Raw genomic sequence first — 25,865 nt, 5'->3', positions numbered from 1 at the left:
TAAAATAAAACTGAGAACAGGCAAAAATAACTTAGCTCTTTGCTCCAGAAAATATACTTCTGGAAGATAAGACCTGCAACTAAATAGACAAGTACCCTTTTTAAAACTGACATCTTGCTTATCAATATTCTTTAACAGTCTTAGCTATTATGCCATAAACTCAGCCAAGTTCTGAGTTGTTCCCCACCTTGCAAGATCTGCCTTTAAATTACCCAGGGCATATCCTGAAATCCTATAAGCCCCAAAGTCCTTCTTCTGAAGCGCAAGCAATACTATGTCAATGTGTGTTCTCTTTTACACAGCAAATCTAACACATTTAGCTTTGCTTAATCAACAGGTTTTACTGATGGCCTTTAAGGGATGAGAATCAATAGGCAAACTCAACACATCAGAAATAAAAATAAAATAAGAAAGCTGGTACAAAGGACTCAAGTAGGCAATGCAGAGAAAATGAAATTGTCAGGAACCTTAAAGTATGGAATATGTTCAAAGGAACTAGAGTATTTCTAAATAGTACAGAACATAGATGAAAATTCCTGACAAAGAAGGCATTTAAACTTTGAGTCACATGAGGAACAAGATTTCCACAGTCTGAATCAAAGGAAGGAAAGACCTCCAGTCTGATGCAAAGGAAGGAAAGACCTCCAAGCCAAAAAAGTCATGATAACCTTAGGAAGTAAAATTATGAGATGTGATTGGTGGACAAGTCTAGTGAGTCAAATATAAAACAAGAAAAGGCTGGACAAGGAGCTGAAGACTAGATCATGAAGGGTCTGGAGTATTTTGCATTGTGACATAAAGAACACAGTGGTCTTATATAAGTACTGCATTCCCACACAGCTGTTTAACTCTACAAGGACCACCGCTCAAGTGGGTTATGACCTCCGCCAGGGCAGGGGTTTTGGTATGAACTGAATCCTCCAAAGTTCTAACTTTGTGCTCAAGACAGAGATTTGAAAGCATCAACTGGAAAAAAAAAAAAAAACATAGCAAACACCTCTATTCACATCTTATTTTTGTGTTAGAAATTCATGGCAACTCTGTGAGTGAGGGAGGCAAGGCACGTATTATTCCTTGACAAATGAACAAACTGTGTTCCAAAAAAGAAAGGAGAAGGCAATCACTGACCCTTGGCAAGGTGGCAGTATGTTTGTGTGTGTGTGTGTGTTTGTGTGTTTAAACTCATGTGTGCCTCTATGTGTATGTATGTAGAGTTATGCACACACATGTACACAAGCAGTTCTTGTTTAAGTGCTCACAACAATTCTATAAGGCAGGTACTGTTACTCTCTTTTCAAAGACAATTGGAGGAAATTGGATGAAGGTTCCAAAGGACTCTATATCTTGGCAACTTTCTGTGCATCTGTAATTATTTCTAAATAAAAAGTTAGAGGGGAAAAAATAACCCAAAACCAAAAAGGAAAGAAGCTGACACTTTGATTAGATCAATGGATAGAGCTGGTACTTGAACTCAGCTTGTCTGACTCCTAGTCCAGTGTTCACTTCATTATCCTATGTTCCTTCCCCTCACCTGTCATTTTCTAAGGCTCTTTTCTGAGAGCACCTCCCCTACTCTTCCCACAAAGCAGAAACAACCCTACTGTTGAGTTGATCTCCTTCCTTATCACACCCTAGGCAGACACTGCCACTTTTTCTGACTTGTTTAGGCTTTAAAGGGATGAGCTCTTCCTACTGGGTACTGAGTTAAAAACCACAAATATTTGGGCTCTAACCCTGGTCTCCAAAGACAGATGTGTGTAACATTCAGCTCTCAAAACTGAAACTCAGGACAGGTCTGCACTTTTCCTGGTGAGTTCAGACAAGGCTCTGTGACTTTCCTTTGCGCCTTCTGCCAACAGCTTCTTACAAAACATCTCATACTGGCTTCTTAAGAAGGCAACCAACTGATAAATATATTTCATTTATCATAAAACTGGAAATAATTTACCTTCAGTTACATTGCAGCATACTTGAAAAGTAGTTCTCTTTCAGGAGGGACATGGGGGCCATTCTTATAAAAATTTCTAAGCACAGCAACGTCAAACATCCAGCTTATAAAAGATGTTTAAGAGCTTAATCAGTAAATCCCACAGATTACACCCCTTCCTATTTTGTCTGACTCTCATTAACTATCAACTCTTCTTTCTGAATTTTAAATTTTCTTCATAATGTACATCCATGGTGCTTGGTGTAGAATAGGTGCTCACCTAGTTTTAGGTGATTAAATGCATAAGAAGATGGGCATTCACTATTTAAGGGACTGAATCTGACACATAATAGGCAAAATATGTCAATTAATTAATTTTGAAAGCCTTCATTCAGAAATGATATTCTGAACTGATATTCTAAAGTACTACTATGTAAAAAAAAAATAAGCCAATTCATAAACTTAAGGCCAAGAATTGTTTTGAGGTACCTACAGAGTATAGTCATAACTAAAATTTCAGTCTAATTTTATAAAAAATCTATAAATTGGAATGTAGAAGAACAGTAAATCTGATTTTCATCTATTTTTAAAACCACTGCAAGCATTATATCTACACAATAGCAAAATACATCCACATTCAAGGCCATGTCTAGTCATTCACAGAAAATTAGAAAATTGGGGAAAGTTTATGGATATTTCTGGTTCTTTCTAACCCTCACATCTGAAATGCATAAATAATTGAGATAAAAGATATAGAGCCAGAAGTTGTTAGAAGATAAGTTCCCTTTGTACATCACTGGAAGGGTACAGCTTTTCACGCTATCTCCACTGAACAACAGTTGACTAGAAGAAGGACTTCTGTTCCTATGGGAACAGAGTTAAGACCCACACATACTTTGGCTCTGCAGTTGTGTCCACATCCTGATAGACAATGAGGAATAAAGAGGCAGAAGTACTTGTCTTGATCAATTCAGGCTACTATAACTAAGTACTCTATACTAGGTGGCATAAACAAGCAAAACTCATAACTTGCAGTTCTGGAAGCTAGAAGTCAAGATCAGGGTGCCAGCATGGTTGAGTTCTGGTGAGGACACCTCTTCCAGGTTGCACATGGCAGAAAGAGAGCAGTAGCAAGTTCTCCATCTTTTCTTATAAGGGCATTAATCCCTCTCATGAGGGCTCTAGCCTCATGACCTAATCACTTCCCAAAGTCCCCACTTCCAAATACCATTACAATGAAATTAAAGTATCAACATAAAAACTTGGGCGGAGGGGGACCAATATTCAGTCATATAAACTACCTCAGCCAATCTTTGCTTCCAGACTATCTCGGAACTTCCTTTTATTTCCTATAAATATTGAAGTTATTAGAAGAGCAATTCTACTTCTGAAACTACTTATTTGGCTCAATGCCTTCATGCCAAACATATTCATTTTGCATCTATGTGTCAGACACAGTTTTAGGCACTATTACTGCAGTAACAAACAAGATAGATTTGCTTCCTGACTTCATGAAGGCAAACATGATCTTTACCATATTCAGCTCTGGGATAGGATTAAAAAGACCTGAAGGATGATGAATTCTTTCCATGCTATTTTTTCATGCTTTGAGCTATTTTAGAAAGAGAAAAGTTATTTCTAAAAAATTCTAGTAGCTTCCTTTAAAAGGATGTTTTAAGCTGATAATCCAGGTTGGTGGGCATTTATCCACAGAAGACCATGCCAGTAAAAGAACACTGGAAACAGAGGAAGGACACAAAGGCACTTGATCCATCAAGCTTTAGCAACTGGTTGAATTAAAAACAGTAGAATACCAAAAACCTATGAATCTGTTGATTTGAGGCCACTATAAGCAAATGCTACACACACACACACACACACACACACACACACACACACACACACACATGTATCTATCAAGGAGGTACTGCAAGAAAATTTACTGCTCTCTTATGAGGATACACCCTGAGAGTTATATATGACACTGGTTAACATATAAACATATCACAATGACATCTTAGAAGTCATATATATTTCTCAGAACTTCAAGGTCATGCCTGACTTATAGCACATACAGGAAAAAATGGGTGATTATACACTATCTGGAGTTTCAAAGCAAAGATGTGTGTGTATGTGTGTGTCTATGTGTGTGTAAAATGAAATTGAGTGGAGGTGTCAGGAGTGGCAGGATCTGTTTTCTCTAAACCTGCCATCTTCATGCCAATTACAGTGAGAAGAAATGCTGAATAATGACATGAGTTGAGAAACACTAACTCTAATTTTTTGTTTAAAAGGGAAATCATAGTAAGCCTCCTGTGAATTTCTTCTAGGGGACACAGCAGTGAGCTGAACCCAGAAGACAGGGTATTTCTGGCCCTTTTTAGCTACAGCATTTATTTCTGTTACCATGGCAATTTTGTCACATAAAACTGCATTACTCTTCCTGGTAAGAGGCCTTTCATTTGTCATGTAAACCAGTAACCCAAAAGGTACTTTCAACAGTTAGGTCCAGTCCATGCACAGCAAACCAGCTAATATATTTATTTTAAATCAATACTGTCACTCTATTTTAATCACAACGGCATTCTTACTTGGCATTTTATTTGCTACATCAATTCTAAAGTCCTATTTTATTAGCTAGTATGGGCCTTCTGAGTACAACTGCACTGAAGCTTCAAAAGTCAATAAAGGTAATAAATTAAATGTACCAGTCAATCATTTTTTCCTTTGCTCAAGTCAACGAATCCCTCTGCAAGCCTGACAGTCCTGAACAACCAATGCTATGTCCTCCACTTATGTCACTGTTAAAAATAATAATAGATTGAGGCTCTCTTAGCCTGGAATGTGGCTTCAAGAGCCATTTGAACCTCTACCGCCAAGGTGGTATTACCATTAGGTTATTAACATTCTCTTAGGCACTTCTTTCAGCAAATGCTCACACTTGCCCATTCCATTTTGAACTCCTGTCAAAGCACCATTTTTCTCACCATTTTGAGTGATATTTGTCAGAACTATGGTTTTAGAGCTAGAGGAACCTACGGTCTATATACTCCAATCCCTTCCTCTTAAAAATGAGGGAAGAACCCATGACGTTAAATGGTCTGCTTAAGGTCAAACAGGAAGAGGCAAAACTTGAAGGACAAGCCAGGATTTTGCTCATATCAGGGCAATTCTAGATAATCCACAAGTTTGTTGCTTTATTCCTGAGAAGAAAAATTTGTACCATTCCCCCAGGGATGTTTTCCAAGGATCACATGTAAGCTTTAAAGTTATAAGGACACTGTTTTGATGGGTAGAATTGAACTGTATATTAGCCAGCATTGTTTGAATATTATTCAAATGTAATGAGTTTAACTATATAGAGTAATTGTATGTTTTACATTCTAAAATATAGAGTTGCCTATATCAATATATTGACCCTTCTGATGGCGATTTATATGACAAAATATTTGAATCATATGGGTGGTGAGTGTAGGACAGGTAGTGAGCATACTAGACTATAGCTGGGGAGGCCTGAAACTAGATCCAAGACCATCTACCTATCTGGCTAATTGACACCCAGAATTACCCAATAAAAGGGAATCCAGCCCCAATCAAAGTGTGACAGCCATCTTGAGCAGACCCAAAAATCTGGTTGGAGTGTGAGCCCACGTGATGAGAAATTTCTTCCTCTATTACCTCCTAAGCCAACTGGTGGCCAACTCAATCCAAAGGGGGCAGCAGGTGTTCAAAATTTTTTCCTTCTTGGGAGAGACCACCCAAGAAGCACTTATATTACTCTGGCTTCCTGGCTTGCCTTCCTACTTACCTACAGCTAGTTGGCTGGGTATCTGGAGTGGTGGGTAGCCTCTCTACATTTGTCTGCTGCAATCAATACTATTTTAAAAGGCATAATTTGGTGGGGAAAAAAACAGCTAAAGAAAAAAACCTGGAGTTCTCCTCAGGGTGCAGCAGAAATGAATTTGACTAGGAACCATGAGGTGGCAGGTTCCATCCCTGGCCTCGCTCAGTGAGTTAAGGATCTGGCATTGCCACGATCTGTAGTGTACGTCACAGATGCGGCTCAGATCCCACGTTGCTGTGGCTGTGGTGTAGGCTGGTGGCTACAGCTCCAATTAGACCCTTAGCCTGGGAACCTCCATATGCCACGGGTGCGGCCCTGAAAAGAAAAAAAAAAAAATCAATAGAATAACTTTGTACTTTAAAAAAAAATCTGTGTCCTACTTATTAGCATTCATAGCCCTGAGACACCCAATATTTATTGGGGACCTAATGTTCCAGATATTGCTTTAGCTGCCATATACAATATTGATATAAAGTGAGAATTTATACTTTATGAAACTCTCTTTTCAGTGTATCTAGAGCACTTTCTATTATATCACATTTCCAGAATTTACTCAGAAGTACTTAACATATTATATCTTTAATCAAGAGTTTATATAGCAGAGATACAAAGTTTCCACATAGTGAGATGAGAATAAAGAAAATAAAGATGGAAAGTATTTTCACCTGAATTTATGATATAAATGATATTGGGAAGGTAGATCTTCCTAAGTTCTCAGCTCTTCAGCAGTTTATATAATACATCATTATTAAAGGCTGAGTCTCTGCAGTTGCCAAACAATAGGGTTAACCTAATGGCACATGAATAATGGGACAAGGATTTGGAGAAGGAGAATCCCAAGGAAAGTTTTCAATTCACCCATACAAGTCATGAAAACAAAGGTTTTTCAATACTATTAGATTTGACTGGAATGACTTATACATAGGTAACATGAGACTTTTTAATCTGTGATTTTATTTTTTTATTTTTCTTATTTTTTAAAGATAGGTTTTGACTACAGTGAGTTATTTCCAACTAGGAATACATTTGGAGACCAACTGGTCCCATCCTCTGCCAACCCCAAACATATTGCTAAAGACCACCAGATGGTCCTGCAATTTATACTTGAGTACCTTGAGTGATGATTAAGTCACTAACTTCAAGATATCTGTTTCATAATCATTTCAAGATTTGTGTTCACATTAACACAATTTTCACCTGATAGTTTCTACTTATAAGGATATACAAAAGAAAGCTGCCTTTTTCCATGCGATATCAAGTTTCATTTTTAAAGACAGTTAGGTATTATGACTGTTCTGAATATTCTGTTCTCCAGACTAAAAATTCCAAATGGCCTCTGGTCCTATTTGGAAAAAGAAAATGTTTGTAGGACTAAAATCTACCACAGAGCTGCTTTACATGTTTTCTCTTTTTAATTATACTTTTGGGTCAAGGTATTACCTTAACTAATTAGAAATGAACTTATTTCACCAGAGAAAATTGCTATCCTAGCTCTTCCTTATATCAACAAACATTACTCACTATTAGGTGGCTTGAATATAGACATTAATAAAAGCCAGCTCTTCACTTGATGGGAAAAGTCTTCCAATGGGCTCCTATGGGAATAGAGGGATACTCTTCCATCCATCCATCAATTTATCTATTACTTCAATCAATATGTATTTAGTGTTGCCCGCTGTGACCAGCACTTAGAAGGCACTAAGTAGTAACTACACAGACAAGGTTCTTCTCCAGTAAAACTTACAATTTTATAATATAAAATGATCAGATGGGAACTCCTGTTGTGGCTCAGCAGGTTACAAACCTGACTAGTATCCATGAGGATGAGGGTTTGATCCCTGGCCTTGCTTGGTGGGTAAAGGATTTGGCACTGTCTTGAGCTATGTTGTAGGTTGCAGACACAGCTCAGATCTCAGGTCCTGCGTTGCTGTGACTGTAGAGCAGGCTGGCAGCTACAGCTCAGATTTGACCCCCAGCCCAGGAACTTTCATATGCCATGGGTATGACCCTAAAGAGCAAAAAAAAAAAAAAAATCAGATGACTAGAGAGTCCTAGAAAAGAATTAGCTCATCACTATTATAGACCAAAAGGAACAGGAAAGGAAAAGCTCTTAAATGCAAGTTTTGTGAAGAATGGAAGATCCTCAATATAGGTCAGACAGTCTACTACACAATTTAGCTGTGATAGCATTTATGAAGTATCAACTGTATACAAAATACCTAGTCAGGAAATTCAGGAAATATCGTGGAATAGACCAGAGTATTAGAGTGACTCCCTAAAAATACTAAGAGGATAACGCCAATTCACTTCTATATACAATGTTATAGGATGTATAACAGATTTGGACATAACAATAATAATGCGTAAGTAGGAGTTCCTGTTATAGCTCAGCTATGTTATGAACTTGACTAGTATCCATAAGAACTCAGATTCAATCCCTGGCCTCACTCAGTGGGTTAAGGATCCAGCATTGCTATAAGCAGTGGTAGATCATATTTATAAGTAGATCCTACTTAATGTAGAAACTATTTCTACATATCTAATTAAATAAGTCATTACAGTCATCATCTTATTTGATTCTTATAACATGAGGAAAACAGAATCTCAAAATAGTTAAGTAACATTGTCCAGACTCAGTAAGAGATACATCCTGGGAATTAAATCAGGCCTTCCAACTCATGACTCTGCATGTGTGTTAAGATCTGTGAGCATTTAAGTCAAATGAGGCTAACTCTTATCTCAGGAACCTGTGTCTTAACCAATTAAATAATAATAGGCCACTCTATTGGAGGACGGATTAGGGATTTACAAATACAAAACTTTGTTGTGTGTTGTCTGAATTTTCATAGAAATTCTTCTTTGAAAGTTAATGTTCTTGCTCCTGAAGAAAATGCTGAAATGTACTATAAGTGTGATAAACCGGGAGTTTAATAAACAAGCGTTTCTCTGCATATAGGCGTGTCGGGTAATAATTAAGATACAGCAACAGAATGGCATCGTGTTATCTCACATGTTTTCAACTGCAGTCTTCCTACTGGGACAACAGTGCTTTTTAAATGACATTTATCTTGTGCAATTTTAAGTCTCAAATGTCAGGTTTTTTCCTCAGAAAGTCAAAATATGCAAATAAATATGTGATGCCTAAAGCACTTTTTCCTTGGGCTTTATTCCACAAAAATATTCAGCATCTGTTGACAATAATAGCTCAGCAGGTGCTGAAAAAAAATCTCTGAATCCGCAGTTAGTTGGTCATATAACTGGCTAATGATAATTCATATAACTGGCTTTTTTCAATTTAAAGGGCTTAAGACAACATAAATATTACAAAATATTTAATACTTGTATTGTTTATAATTTAATAATACAATTTGTCCATTCTTCCAGGATATAATTTTATAAAAGATGTACATGTCATGAGAAATATTCTAGGACAAGTCAACACCCACAAATAATTTTTTTAAATGGAGGAAAATAATTTTTATATCTTATTGCTCCAAAAGGGTGAACTTGTTATTTAAATTTAAAACAGTTACCTCTAGATTCCTTTCAATAGCTGAAATGTATATAGGCCTGAATTAAATAGGAGAACCATTCAAGGAAATGAGAAGATTACATCTAGAAGAGACATCCAAGCTGCCACTGAAAAATACTCTTCAATCCAATTCCACAAACATTTGTTGAGCAACTACTACAAGCCAAACACTGTGGCTGAAGTTGGTGACACAAAGTCTGTACCCTTACATTGTTTCCTAAGTGCATAAAATGAATCCTGTTCTGATAATGAAACAAACTATTATTCTTATCTAGAAGATAATCCTTTTGGCTAGTTGAGAATTCATTAATGGGGTGACATTTGAAGCAGGATGTGAAAGACAAAATGGGAAACATAAAGCTAATAACAGACACAAAGGCTTAGAGACGGAAATGCATGAAGTGTTAACAGACTATTCTGTTGTCTGATGCAATTAGAAAGAGGAGGAAGATGGAGACTGAGTTGGCAGAATGGAAGACTGGAGATACAGGTTTGGACTAAATTGTATGGTATCTTGAACAAGAGACCTAAGATGCATGGAGTTCCTTCAGAATATTTCAAATGATTTCACAAATAGAATAAAACTATTCAACTCATAATCAAAAGCAAGGTTTACAAATTATATCCATTTTAGAGAGGCAACACATTGGATACAGGTGACAAAGTTGAGAGGTTTAGAGATGGAAGACAATTGGAAAGTTTTAACACCTATTGGTGGAGACGGTGATAGGGACATAAGATAGGTGCAAATGGGGCCAGCCTAGGTTGTAAGTCACAGACTTACACAGAGAAGCATAAATAGTTAGCAAGTAAGCAAAAACAAACAAACAAAAAAACTTGCTGACTTTCCTTCAGAACAACAAAGCACACAGGGGAACACTTTTATGGTGCAAGATGTACCACATTTCTGGAGTGCAATTTACCTTTCATATTTACAAATGTCCTCATTGATAAAAGGGGTAATAATGATACCTGCCTCCTTGTAAGCTGTCAGGAAGACTGAAGAAAATAACATGTGCAGGGAGTATGGTAAGGGTTCAATAGACCATGTCATAAATATTGCTATTATTATTCACTTGTTTCTTTAAGCCTCTTTTGTATTTTTATGTGTTTCTGAAACTGTAGTGAATTAATTTGTATCATGTTTTTGCTTTATTACTATATAAACCCTGTAATATCTGCAGTTTGTACATATTTAAGTAATAGTAGAGGAAAATAAATTAACACAGAATCTTCAATATTTTTCCTACTAAAAAGAACCTATGTTTGCCACTTGACCATAAACTCTAGGAAGATAATGTAATGAGCTTTAGTCTCTTTCTGTATCCCCACTGCCTTTTACAGTTCCTGTATATAATATTTGTTTGTGGGGAGAAAAAGACAATAAGGAGGAATCATACTCAAAATGTGTCTTAAAGTATTAAAAATGCATAGCATCCTCATTTTACATTGGTACTTCAGGAATAAAAAACAAAAATAACTGTAAGCTGAAAGAGTATAAGGTAATTTTAATAAAGGGGAAAATTACAACTCTTCTGTAAGTTGTAAAAAATTTGTCAAAATAATAATAAAAATTCCCTTACTAACATTTATAAATGTACAGGAAAAATAGAAAAAAAATAATGGAATGTTTATTTAGTACACTATAACTTAGAAATGGTGAGAATAAAAACATTTTCTCTCTTTATAATAATAATAAAAGCTTATCAAAGCAGATCTCCTTCTGTGAAGGTAGAGTATAAATAATTTTTCCTATCTTCCCACTAAATACAACTAAAATCTTAGTTCTACATATAAACAATCAGAGGGAGTTCCCTCATGGCACAGTGGTTAACGAATCGGACTAGGAACCATGAGGTTGCGGGTTTGATCCCTGGCCTTGCTCAGTGGGTTAAGGATGTGGCGTTGCCATGAGCTGTGGTGTAGGTTGCAGATGTGGCTCAGATCCCGCATTGCTGTGGCTCTGGCATAGGCCGGCAGCTACAGCTTCAATTAGACCCCTAGCCTGGGAACCTCCATATGCCCAGGGAGCGGCCCTAGAAAAAGCAAAAAAAAAATAAAAAAATAAAAAAATAAAAAGACTCTCCAAGGTGGAGAAGGCAGACTTGATAGTGCTCTTGTGACTCAAAGAACAACATGGTGGTGAGTTCTGTGGTTTTCCTTTTCTTTATATATTCCCAGACTATGAGATGGAGAAGCCAGCAACCTGGAAACTCTAAGATGCAGAGATAAACTTTTATTTTATTTTATTTTGCCAGGAAAAGTCTGGTCTCTCTAGCCAAAGCACAAGGAAAGCCTAGCAAGATGAAAAGCTTTTAAGTAATAACCACTCTACTCCAGTCAAACACAGAAAATCTGTGAAACTTCCTTCCTATGTCATCAAAGGCCAAGTAGGGAGCTTAGATTTCCACACTCACTGGCCGGTACCAAAGCACTCCAGTAAAAACTCTCAACAAAGTAAGTATAGGAGGGTATGCCTCAACATAACAAATGACATATAAGACAAAACCACAGCTAACATCATACTCAATGGTGAAAAGCTGAAAGCTTTTCCTAGATCAGGAGCAGCATAAGGCTGCCCACTCTTGCCACTCTTCATAGTACTGAAATACCTAGCCATAGCAATCAAACAAGAAAAAGAAATAAAAGGCATACGCATTGTAAATAAAGAAGTAAAACTGTCACTATTTGCAGATGATATGATACCACATATAGAAAACTCTAAAGACTCCACCAAAAAAAAAAAAAAAAAAACTGTTAGAACTAACAAATGAATTCAGTAAGACTGTAGGATACAAAAATCTATATACAGAAATCCTGAGAATTTCTGAACACTAACAACAAATTACCTGAAAGAGAATTTAAGTAAATAATCCCACTTTCAACTGCACTGAGTAAAACACCTCGAAATAAATTCAACTAATAAGGAGTTGAAAGACTCATACACTGAAAACTCTATGACACTCATGAAATAAACAGAGGAAGGCACAAAGGAAAAATATTCTGTGCTCATGGACTAGAAAAGTCAATATTGTTAAAATGACTGCATTACCCAAAGCAATCAACACATTGGGTACAACTGTATCAAATTTCCAATGGCATATTTCACATATCTACAATAAATAATTCAGAATCACAAAAGAGCCTAAATAGACAAAACAATCTTGAAAAAGAAGAAGAAAGCCAGAGGTAACACACTCCCTGCTTTTAAACTATACTACAAAGAACAGTATTCAAAACTGTTACCGGCATAAAAAAATTGACACAAAGCTAAGTAGAACAGAATTGAGACCCAAAAACTAATCCCACATGTACAGAGACGATTAATTTACAATAAAGGGGCAAGGAATATACAGCGGTAAAAGGACACTCTTCAATAAATGATGTTGGGAAAACTGGACCACTGTCTGCAAAAGAATGAACCTGGGCCACTATCTTATACCATTCACAAAAATAAATTCAAAAAGGAATAAAGACCTGAAACCATAAAATTCTTAGAAGAAAATTTGCAGTTATCTCATGGACATTGATTTTAATGATATATTTGTGTATCCAATGCCAAAGGCAATGGAAAGAAATTCAGAAATAAACTGGACCATATCCAAGTAAAAAGCTTCTGCACAGTGAAGACCATCATCAAAATGAAAAGGAAACCTACTAAATGGGAGAAAATATTTCCAATTATATATTCAATAAGGTGTTAATATCCCAAATAAATAACTCACACAACACAACAACAAAACAATTTGATTTTTAAAAAGGGTAGAGGATCTTGAATACATATTTTTACAAAAAAGACAATACTCACATGGAAAGAATTTAACATCATTAATCATCAGGGAAATGCAAATCAAAACCACAATGAGTTATCATCTCATGTATGATAAAAAGATATTATCAAAAAGACAAGAAATAAGTACTAGAGAGCATATGGAGAAAAAATAACCCTTATACAGTATAAATGGGTGCAGCCACTATGGAAAACAATATGGAGATCCCTCAAAAATTAAAACTAGAGTTACCATAAGACCCAGTTATTCCACTTCTGTGTACTTTTTGGAAGAACATGAAAATAATAATTTAAAAAACTACATCCACTCCTATGTTTACTGCAGCATTATTTATAATAGCCAAGGCATTAAACAACTAAGTGTCCACTGATGGCTAAATGAATATATCAAAATGAAGATGTGAACACACACATAATCAAGTACTGCTGAGTTATACATAAGAATGAAATCCTGCCATTTGTGAAAACACAGATGGCATTGTGAGCATTATATTACATGACTAAGTCAGGCAAAGAAAGACCAATAACATCCTTAAACTCTACCTGGGCCTAGCAGAGCTTGTCTGCACTCTTGTGCCCCAAGGCCAGGGCTTCTCGCTCTACTGTAGGCCTAACTTCTTAGCTATAGTTGATCATGGGGCCTCACTAAAGATATGTAGATATGCATAAAGATATGCAGATATGGTTAAAGGCTTGAATATCTGATTACTCAAGCATAGTCAGTTATGCCTTACAAATCTGGACTTCAAAGGAGAGAAGTGACGACTAAGTCCCATAACAAAGCCGTGGGGACTGGATTTAGACATTCTGAGGGCAGAGCATTCTTCCAATAAGATTCGTGGACAACTTTCTTCTCACCATTTTCTCTTTACTTCTAAGTGAGAAAGTCTGCCTAAAAGGCATAAACAGATAAATAGAAAATTTGGCAGAGACAATGATTTACACAGCATAGATATTTAAATGAAAGCTGAAAGAAAATCCAAGGAAAAATAAATCATCATTAGTGATTTTTTAAAAACATCCTTTCTGTGGAGGGCTGCAGCACTTCTCAGAAGTAAGAGATGAGAAGTCAGGACCCACCTCTTGTTCTGGCACAGCCATTTATCACCCAAAGGAACTCAGTCAAAACATGCTTGCTCTAGTAGCTTTCATTTCCTTATTGGAATATAGGAATAATAATCCCTGACCACTCCAAAGCAATGGTGAATTTTTAATATGTATAACATACCATAAATATATATATATATATATAAGGACTTCAGACATGGGAATGACATTAATGCATAGCACGGATGCTCCAAATATACATCAATATTATCCTCACATACCTGAGTTTAAACATTAAGTACTACATATCTTCTAATTTAGAGTGATTACAGAAAATGAGGTGACTTCTGCATGTCATATGCTCACATTAATATCTCATATGTATCAGGGAGTCAGTGAATCTGGGACATGAATGTATGGACACAGTCTGCTTAGCTTGTAGGAGGAAGAGTACAACTTCGTATTTCCATTACTAACAGTAAATATATTTCAATGAGAAAATATGCACAAAGAATTTAACAATGCACCATACACCTAGGAAGGACTAGATAAGTAGTGATTATTACTTAGTTTCTCTGATTTTTGAAGTGGTTATTCTCACTTTGTTCCTCATTACATCTAAACACATGATGCTTTTTTCCACACTCACTTTGTGAGAACATTTTGACATATTAGAAACTTCCAAACCATAATTCAATGGTTTTCCAATATTTTTAATTCAATGGTTTTCCAATATTTTTAACATTTAATCAATTCTATGACATAGACATACAATGGAAATGTTTCAGAGCAGGTGACTGATGACAGAAATGATGGCACTAAAGGAATCCTTGGAAAACTTTTGAGTAACTGATGCTTCTGTAGGAAGGGAATGGAAAGAGAAAGTAGCTAATATTTTAAACTATGGAAAGTGGAAATGGGATTGAACTATGCCAAACATGTAATGAATAATGTATAAAAATTACTTGAATGAAATGCTGTAATATCTCTCTAGTAACTTATAATGTTTATGGCCTCCTGTGTATTAAACTGGCAAGCTTAGATGTATATGATATAAAAAAGGATCTAGTTTGAGAGGTACATATCTTACATATTATACAATGACAAATGAATTTATTTCTACAAGTTTTTGAAAATCATTTAAGAGTAAAATAGCATGCAAAGTGGCAGGGCTGCACCTGAAGTGTCACCTAAATAAAGAATGTAGCAACCAATTTTTAATTTTCATTCTTGGCAATAATAGTCAAGTGGATCCACATTAGGAATAAATTTTTTTTATTTTACCCTACTTTGAAGACTACACATTACTTAAATAAGCAAATTTATACTCAGTCTGGATAAATAATGGACAATGAAGATTTCATTTCATTTCAAATAAATTATTTTGTCTCAAAATAGGGACATTATCTATGTAAAGTTTAAAATCTCAATTCATCAACCATGGCTATAATAACATGTTCTACCAACAGACAACTGAAGAATATACATTTTGAGAGAAGCATAATCTTTTGTTTGCTTCTAGTATGAAATAATTGTTATCTCTCCTAAATTTCTATAATAGTTTATCTCTGTTCTGCCAGTGGCATTTATATTATTTATACTTTGAATCATGATGATTAATACTTAGCTACTATCTCTATCTCCCTGTAACTTATGCTCCTTAAATTTCTGTAATATGTGGTTTTCTATTCCACTTAGAGCTAAACTCAAACCATTATCAATAGTTGGGTGGTCAACAGAGAATGAACAAAAAGAAATGTGTTTTTTGGTATTTTTCCTAATTGTGCTATAAAAGAAATAACAATCTTGAGATTTCAGCCAAGGCTTTCACTTGAACAATGAACAAAATTCTCTAACTAATGGAAAAAGAATAATTAAATATTTTTTGATATATGAAGAACCCATACAACTCAACAACAACAATGAAACACGAACGACCTGATTAAAAATTGGGCAGAGGGGGAGTTCCTGTGGTGGCGCAGTGGTTAACGAATCTGACTAGGAACCATAAGGTTGCGGGTTCGATCCCTGCCCTTGCTCAACGGTTTAAGGATCCGGCGTTGCCGTGAGCTGTGGTGTAGGTCGCAGATGCGGCTTGGATCCCGAGCTGCTGTGGTTCTGGTGTAGGCCAGCAGCTATAGCTGCAATTCGACCCCTAGCCTGGGAACCTCCATATGCTGCGGGAGCGGCCCAAGAAATGACAAAAAGACAAAAAAAAAAAAAAAAAATTGGGCAGAGGAAAATGAACATTTTTCAGACATCCAAATGACCAACAGGTGCATGAAAAAAATGCTTAACATCATTAATCATCAGGGAAATTCAAATCAAAGTCACGATGAGGTGACACCTCCCACCTGACAGAATAGCTATAACCAAGAAGATAGATAACATGCTGGCCAAGACTTGGAGAAAGGGGAACATTTACACACTGTTGGAGGGAAGATAAATTGGTACAGCCACTATGGGAAACAGTACAGAGGTTCCTCAAAAATATTAAAAATGCAGTTCCCATAAGATCTAGCAATCCAACTTCTGGAGATCTATATATCACCCTCAAAACTGAGAAATGGATATCAAAGAGATATATAGATTCTCATGTTTATTGCAGCATTATTCACAATAGCCACAAGGTGGAAACTACCTAAGTGTCTTCAAAGGATGAATGGATAAAGATGTATACACAGATCATGGAATACTATTTAACAAGAAGAAAGGAATGTATCCTGCCATGTGATAACATGGATGGACACTGAGGGTATGATGCTTCGTGAGATAAACCAGACAAAGACAAATACTGTATTATATCATTTATGTGTGGAATCTAAAGAAGTTGACATTGATAAACTATAACATATATTTGTTAGAGAAAGCATTAAGACTAAATTGGCTTTGAACAATTTAAGCTTTGGAAAATTTACCTAGGACAGACCCTGGGGAAATAAAAATGGACTAAGCCCTACTGGTAAAGATGCTGGGATCACATTATCATTATCAGAATGTGGCCAGTAACTGTCCCTAAGCAGCCATCTACGGCCATGTGGCCCTCCCTGCCTGGATGCTCTGGTTCTGGGATTCTATTAGGACACAAAATTATCCTTTCCCATACACAGTAAGGACTAAATGAGAAAAAAATAGAGTTATACTGGAAGACCCAGATGTTGGAAACCACTGTCTTGAGACAGGAGCCACCTGACTTACATTTCTTTGCCTAGCAGACTTCCAGTAACTCAATCTCCCATTTTCAAAGCCCCTGACAAAAATGACCTAAATTTGTCAAATTCTATCTGATAAAATTCCCACATGTTCTCTTCAGAGCACACTTTCCAAGAAAGGTTCCCCTAAATGTTTCTGTGATTAATAGAAAGTCATCATGAAGTCATATTTTAGTTAACAGTGTTAATTCTGCAGTCAATCCTCTGAATTAAAGACCTGTATATCCACCGGCATATATCTTAACCTCTCTTTGCCTAAGTTACCCTAATGTGAAAAGATAACAATATTACCTACCTCATGTAATTATTGCAAGGATTAAATTAGTGCATACACAGGGCTTAGAAGAGTGCTAGGTATGAATTAAACAATAAACAAATGCTAGCTACATGTAGCCATTAAAATAAACTTAAGAAATCCTTCATACAATAACCCCCTTCTAAAGATTACTGTGAATATGAGCATATAAATGCTCTGAAAAGTACTTAAAGAAATCTGTTTAACCCAGTATTTCACAAATCTAAATAGCAAATCATTTAATGACTCGTTTAACTAGGTTTCAACAGAATATTCTAGGAAAAACTATCCTGACAATATTTACTAGTGAGCAATAGTGGTTAGAAACCCAGGTAAGACTGGAGTGGCAGCAGTAAAATGCTAACTTAAAGAAGGTTAATTATTTTTTTTAATTTATTTTTTATTTGAGTATAATTGATTTACAATATCGCATTATTAGTTTCAGATGTACAGCAGTGATTCAGTTATAGATAGATAGATACATAGATAGACAGATAAGATATTACATATTCTTCTTCAGATACTTTTCCTCTGTAAGTTATTTCAAAACACTCTGAGTTCCTGCTATGGCACAGTGGGTTAATTCTACTGCAGCTGACTGGGTCACTACAGAGGCATGGATTCCATCCCTAGCCTGGCATAGTGGGGTAAAGGATCTGGCCTTGCTGCAGCTGCAGCATAGGTCTCAGTGGCAGCTTGGATTCAATCCCTGGCCTGGGTACTTTCATATGCCATGGCCTAAAAAAAATAAAATAAAATAAATGAGTATAGTTCTCTGTTCTATACAGTAGGTTCTTGTTCATTATCTATTTTATATATGGTAGAGTTTATATGTCAATCCCAAACTCTTAAATTATGTCTATACCCCTTTCCCCTTTGGTAACCATTAATTTGTCTTCTATATCTGCGAATTTCTTAGGAACCTGGGTTGGGCTAAAAAAAAAAAAAAAAAAAAAAAAAAAAGACAGAATTTGGAACTGAGAATTGTTCTAACACTTTGAACTACTAGAGGTTTTAGCTTTCTAATGAACTCAAGTTTCTTTGGAAAGTTCCTTCCTCAAATTTGGTGGCTCAAGCCTAATATTTCTGCCGCTATAGGAACTCAACTTATAAAAGTTAACAGCAAAATTGAATTAGCTATATGGAATTCTGCTTTACTATCAATATTTTAAGAAATGCATCTGTTTTTAAAGACAGCTTAAGAACAGCTGCTTAGTGGAAAAAAAAAAAAACCTATTGATCATAATCATCAGGGATTATGACTTAGAGAAATAAAGTCAGCAGCAGTCAACATTAAGACTAAGTTAGGGGAGTTACCATTGTGGCACAACAGAAATGAATCCAACTAGCATCCATGAGGCTAACCCCTGGCCTCCCTCAGTGGGTTAAGGATTTGGTGTTGCCATGAGCTGTGGTGTGGGCCACAGTTGCAGCTCAGATCCCACATTGCTGCATTGCTGTGGCTGTGGTATAGGCTGGCAGCTGCAGCTCTGCTTGTACTCCTAGCCTGGGAACTTCCATATACTGCGCATGCGGCCCTAAAAAGCAAAAAAAAAAAAAAAAAAAAAAAGGACTAAGTCAGTGTTGTGCTAAGATGAATAGTAGGAAAATGGAAAGCACCTTGTATTCCTTCTGTTTCCAAATAACCTTAATAGAATTAAATCCCAAATGTGCCCAAGATGGGCTAGAAGGATTTACAGACTACATACATCTAATGATTAGAGATAAATCTGGGCATCGTTAATATAGTACCTATGGGAAAGGTTCAATAACTCTGGCTTTCATATTTGTTGTAATTTATACTAATGGCTGTCAGTGGACTTGCTCAATAATTGGACTATAACATTAATGAACTGGTGTTGATTTACTATACCTGAGGCTGTAAAATTATAATTATGAATGGCTGCTGAGAGAGATATGAAGTCGGAAATCATTTACTGATTGTAGCTCAAAGTGCATAAATCACTTGAAGATGCAACATGAATTTGGGAGATAAGCTGAATGAAGAAACAAAGATGCAGCCTATTGGAATCACTGAAACCCACCAACTTTAGATAGAATTTTGTTGAGATAGAAGTCAACACTCTCGGGGAAGTGAATCAATATTTGAGGCTGGCTCAAATTCGCAATCCAGAGCTAGAACAGATCAATGGGCAATGGAGGTAGTTAAATGTCATTGAGTGCCTTTATCTCTGCACTGGCATTCACAGTGTCAGCTTTATCCTTAAGACGGCCCCATTTCATGAGAGAAAAATGATTTCTGGCATCCAGTATGTTTGTATACTTGTTGTTTCACCTACAGTGGGAAAGAATAGGTCACTTTCCACAGCCTGTAAACAGAAGCTCTGGACTTCCTGCTGATTGGCTTGGCTCAGCTCTGATCCAATACCTGGGACCAGGGGGAATGCCATGCTCTAAACAAAACTAAGGGTTTAGTTCTGGGAAGCAATGGCTATGACAAGGGAGTGCTATTATCCTGATTAGTTTTGACCAATCATGTTTTACCCCTATGACAGAAAGTGGGTACAACCTATCAAAAACCTGTGTATATGGGCTGTTGATTTCAGAGAATATATTTCATAATGTAAAAATATCATCTCCTTTTATTATTCAAGGCTCAGGTAAATATAGTTGATATAAACATCAAGAATGGAGCACTGAGGTGAGGAGCTATTAGCTACACAGATATAATTAACATCTAAAGGATAGATGATATGATTGAAAAATGAGAATACTTTTCTCACACTAATGTTTAATTCATCTATTTATACATATATACATGGAATGAGAAATTTAAACACATCCAGATAACTCAAATACCTTAACTGATGTTCTTTTAAAATTTCTAAGTGCTTAGCAGTTGATTTTATAATTTAATAATGAATAACATCACCTTCAACAGACAAATGCGCACACACACACACACACACAAATTGACTTGGATATCCCACGTTTCTGAGGATAATCACGTTAATCAAAGAGAGATACCTGCCTAAATTAATTTACATATATAACTTAGTATTACTAAGTAACTGGCCAAAGAAGATATGTAAGGCAAATTTCACTTATAATTCACTTCAGTGAGTTTGACACACTGGTGTGACTATATCATGATTGACTATTCTCTGCATATTTCACATTCTGATATGAGAATTCAGAACATATTGAAGATGATTACATTCTTCTTACATTTTCTCAGATTCTTAACATTGCCCATATGTCAAGTTGTCACATGGTTAAGTTGGTAAAATTAGCCGTTTAAAGAGTCTATGGTGGATCCAGGCCTTTTAATTCTGGAAGAAACCACATAAGGGCAACATTTTCAGAATAGTTTCACCCAGCTAATCAAGTCTCAACCAAATCCAGTGAACGAGAAATCAATACTGATCATTAAGTACCAACAAGTGGGGGTTAGGACATCTTGCTATTTGATTGAATAAAAATTGTGGAAGAGAATAAAACAAAAACAAAAGCAAATCTTGACAAACAGGCAAAAAAAAGGGAGACAACACGACTAGCAGAATTTACAGGGAACTATGAAGAATCTTAAAAATTTTTATTGTGCAGTTAATTTTGAACTGTGTTAGATATTATTGAAGAACTTAGATTTAGTCCTTAGGATTAATAATGAATTCCATCTTCCTTTATTCATTTATTCAACATATATTTGAGGCACTATGCCAGGTACTGAGGATAAAAGCAATGAACAAACCAATTACTTGATTACATGCACCTAGAATTTAATGTAGGAGATAATCCTTAAATAATATCAAATATATCATTATCAACTGTTATAAGTGGTGGTAAAGAAAAGGAGAAGGTATTATAAGAGTGTCTCTTGTAAGACTCCAATCTAGATTGGGAGGAGGGAAAATAACCCTTGAACAAAGAGGAATTTAAGCTGAATAAATAATAGCTATTCAGATTTAGAGTTAAAATGAAAAGCAATCAACAAAAATAAAGTTGCACGTTTAAAGGCCTTTAAATGGTAAAGAGATTTAGGAACAATTTAACCAAGGGCATGACATCATTCAGACAAGGTGAATTTTTTTGTCCTGATTTGTTATCCTATGACAATCTCTCCCTATTTTACTCCAGAAATCATATCAACTTGTACTTAGGCATCTCAACTATTATAAATGACCAAGGTATTTTATTAAAAAAAAACTTCATTTGAAAAGTCTGAAATATTACGATTAGACTAGATGGAAAAAATAAGTACTCTGATAGACTTACAATACAAAGGTTACACTTGCAATGAATTTCAAATTTGTATGACCTGTATCTTCTAAAAAAGTTTCTAACTCTGTTCATTATAAAAGCTTAGAGTCGATGTCCAAAAAAACTCAACACCTGGATTACGGTTTCTGCCATTTCCCATAAAAGGAATTAGGAGACTTTTGAGAAATAGCTGGGATAGAAAATGTACGAGATAGGCCTGAAACCAGAAACCAAAAAAATTATCAAAACTGATGAGTTCATGCCAAAAAATTCAGGACCTAACAAAGAGACTTCCTATGGTTAAAGATGGGGGAATTTTAACATAAATAAGAATAATTGCAATGACTGAAACACATCAAGTATTTTATAATCTTTGAGTTCAAAATAATAAAAAAGGGAATAACACTCCTTTTTCCTTTTTAGAGAAAAACGTTAATGAACTCATCAGTTCAAAAACTGCTATAAACTAAATGTAGGGGGGATAGCGGATGATGAGGTAAACATAACCCCTCCGAACTATATGAACTATATTCTAGGGTAGTCAAATAATTAATTAAGGGATGCATCTCTTTATAGATTGGAATAAATAAGGCTGCCGAGCTTTAGGTATAAACAGGATATTACCACATACAGCAATAAAAACTATACTCAAGAATTAGTTAATACTTTATGATAAGAATTAGTTAATGCTTTATGATGTATAAATCTCTGTACTAACATTTTACATATAATTCAATGTCACATAATTCTGTCACAATGGTCAGTATCATTGCCATTATAAAACAAGAAAACTACCATTTAAAGAATGTGTCATACATCTATGAAGTACATTAATTATGAATTAAATCCTTAAACCCAGTCATCTAACTCAATGGCCTGCCTTAACTATATTGACCACTGATGACAGAAACAAGAAGGTTATAACAGGAAAAGAAGGAACACCTAAAATATTCTTGAGAGATAAAAAAAGAGTTTCCAGGAAGAAGTGATATCGAAGGTAAGATGTGATGAATAGTGCTATTTACTCAAAAATGAGTAAAGGAGACCATAGCAGGAACATGTCAGGCAAAAGGAACATCTTGAATTAAAGCCTGCATGCTTGAAAAAGAATGGTGTATCAGCTAGTTATCGCTATGTAACAAACCACCTTAAAACTCAGAGGTGTACAACAGCAAACATTTATTTCTCAGGGATATGCAGGGTTCACTAAATCAAGGCTATACAATGCTGGTATTGGCAAAGATTTTTGATATGTATGTGGATTAACTGGGGTCTCTGCTCTACACATCTCTCACCCTCCACCTGGGACTATGTCCTTCTCTTGGTAATGGCAGAAGAGTAAGAAGGTAAACAGAAGCAAGCCAGTTCTGTTGAGAACTAGAATTAGAAAGAGTGAACTGTCTCTTGCTCATTCTTTTGCCCAAACTTAGTCAGAAGACCAAACTCAGGGATGGAGAGTCACACAACAGAGTAACAATTAGGGCCACCCTTAATGTAAATATACCACATGCAGCTAGGAGCTGCAGATGAGACAGAACAACTACCAGTAGCGTTCTTTAATGCGTGAAAAGCCAAATAAATCAATGCAAACTATTGCCTTTGGAATGGACAAGCAATGAGATCCTGCTGTAATGCACTGGGAACTATATCTAGTCACTTATGATGGCACATAATAATGTGAGAAAAAGAATTATATACGTATATGTGACTGGGTCACCTTGCTGTATAGTAGAAAATTGACAGAACACTGTAAACCAGCTATAATGGAAAAAAATAAAAATCATTAAAAAAAAAAAAAAAAGGCCAAACAAATCTGGAATTCGTAGGGAAAGCTGAGAGAGTTATGTAGGGAAAGCTGAGAGAGCCACTGTTCTGAGGCTATTTTCTGTTTGTAATCTCCAACTCTTTCTTTTCTCTCTCATCCTTTAATTGTTTTGAAAGGCAGTATTTCAAGATTCTAAGTCCTCCAGAGACCAGAAGGTTCCTGTGGTACTAAACTACCAATGCACTTGATTGTGCAGTGCCAATCAGGCCCTTAGTCCTCCCACCTTCACTGACTCTCCGTGTGTGCACCGTGTGGATGGGAGGAGGAAAGAGCATTACCTCTTCCAATGTCATGCACAGTATCCCCTAAATCAGAAACTGTCACTCTTCCCATACAGTCAGCTCCTTTACCTCACACCTTGCTTTGAACACACTCTCTCTTCTAATCACTTTACTGTATCTCTTTGGTGCATCTCAATTACAGTACCTCTGAGCTGCAGTACCTAAAATGCAGTGAATTTGCTCTCTCTCCAGCTGTCACAGAGGAAACTAGCTTAGAGAGAACAGCAGCATTTTAAAGCTTAGAATGAGAAAGAAAGATCTGGTCAAATGTCATTTTCTGGAAGAAAATTGATTTTTTTTTTCTTAACTCAGAGCCAGGCTTTAAACCTGGAAATTCTGAAGCTCTCTATCCACACACTGTTAAGCTTTTTTTGGTTTGTTTTGTCTTGTTTTAATTTACCTCTGCAAATGATTTTAAAACTTTCAGATAGAAAAAGAATCCCTTTTCAAAACTCACCTAAAATCCTGTCCTGTTCCTTCTTCAGGGATCCTTACACTCAGGTTGATTCTGTGACATTTCATCATTATATATAGTTTGGGGATATAGAAAATGTCTCTGATACATGGAATTTCCTTAATTAATCATATCAGAAATGATTTCATATTATTGTTTTTGAGAGTAAAGTGACAGAATTGGGTTTAAAAACTGCTTATTTTTGAAGTTGCAAGAAATATACATAAACACATATGAGTAAGAAAAAAACAACAGTGGCTAGAAGACATTTTCAAGTTAATAACTCAAATAATAAAAATAAGTTCAAAAAATTAAATAAAGCTTAATGCTCAGAACTTTTCTAACTCTTGGAAACTTATTTGGACCCTTTTTTTTTTTTTTTTTTTTTGGTTCTAAGAACCAGTGAATTGGAGTTCCCATCGTGGCACAGTGGAAACGAATCCGACTAGGAACCATGAGGTTGTAGGTTTGATCCCTGACCTTGTTCAGTGGGTTAAGGATCTGGCATTGCTGTGAACTGTGGTGTAGGTCACAGACACAGCTTGGATCCTGCATTGCTGTGGCTCTGGCATAGGCTGGCAGCTGCAGCTCCAATTAGACCCCAAGCCTAGGAACTTCCATATGCACAGATGCGGCCTTCAAAAGACAAAAAAAAAAAAAAGAACCAATGAATTACACAGAATATCACAACTCATTTAAACATGTTATTTTCATTTCTTTAACATTCTTTTAACATTTCCTTAACATTTAAAGAAATGATGTTTCATTTCTTTAACATCTCTAGGCATGTTATTTACTCTACACCAGCTCTTTTTTTCAAACTTCATATGTCTCTTGATTTACAGGTAGCTCCTCAATCCCTTTCTTTTCCTTACAACTTGTCTGTTAATGAACCCAAGTTATTTAACCAGTATTTTCTCAGTCTGGACTTTGGTGACTATATCACTAGGGTTCCTCTGTATTTTGTACTTCTTGCAAATGGGCAGGTCAATCAAGGGACTTGATAGAGTCAGGTAAAGTTCTTTTGGAAAGATTATAGTCACTTTGGGAAATAGTTTCAGTTTCTCATTAAAGTTAAACAGAGTTTCCATATGATCCATTATTTCCATTCCTATTAAAAAAACATGTCTACACAAGTACATACACAAAATGTTTACATTATTTATAGCAGATTATTCAAAATAGCCCCAAATCCCTCAAATATCCATCAACTGATGAAGAGATGAACAAAATGTGGTATATAGTGGAATATTATTCAACAATAAAAGGAATGAGGTACTGATAAATGGTACAGCATAGATAAGTTTTGAAAATATTTTTGCTAAGTAAAAAAGCCAGTAACTAAAATTAATTAACCATATTGCATAATTCCACTTAAATGAGATGTCTAGGACAAGGCAAATCTCTTGAGGACAGAATAGAGATTAATGATTGCTA

Source organism: Sus scrofa, chromosome 13 (genome assembly GCF_054392235.1).
Source record: "Sus scrofa isolate SSC_HxYL_T2T_F1_AM1 chromosome 13, Sscrofa_HxYL_maternal_Yorkshire_Landrace_v2.0, whole genome shotgun sequence".
Classification (NCBI taxonomy): Eukaryota; Metazoa; Chordata; class Mammalia; order Artiodactyla; family Suidae; genus Sus; species Sus scrofa.
The sequence above is the reverse complement of the archived record's forward strand: the minus strand, read 5'-3'. Positions refer to the sequence as shown.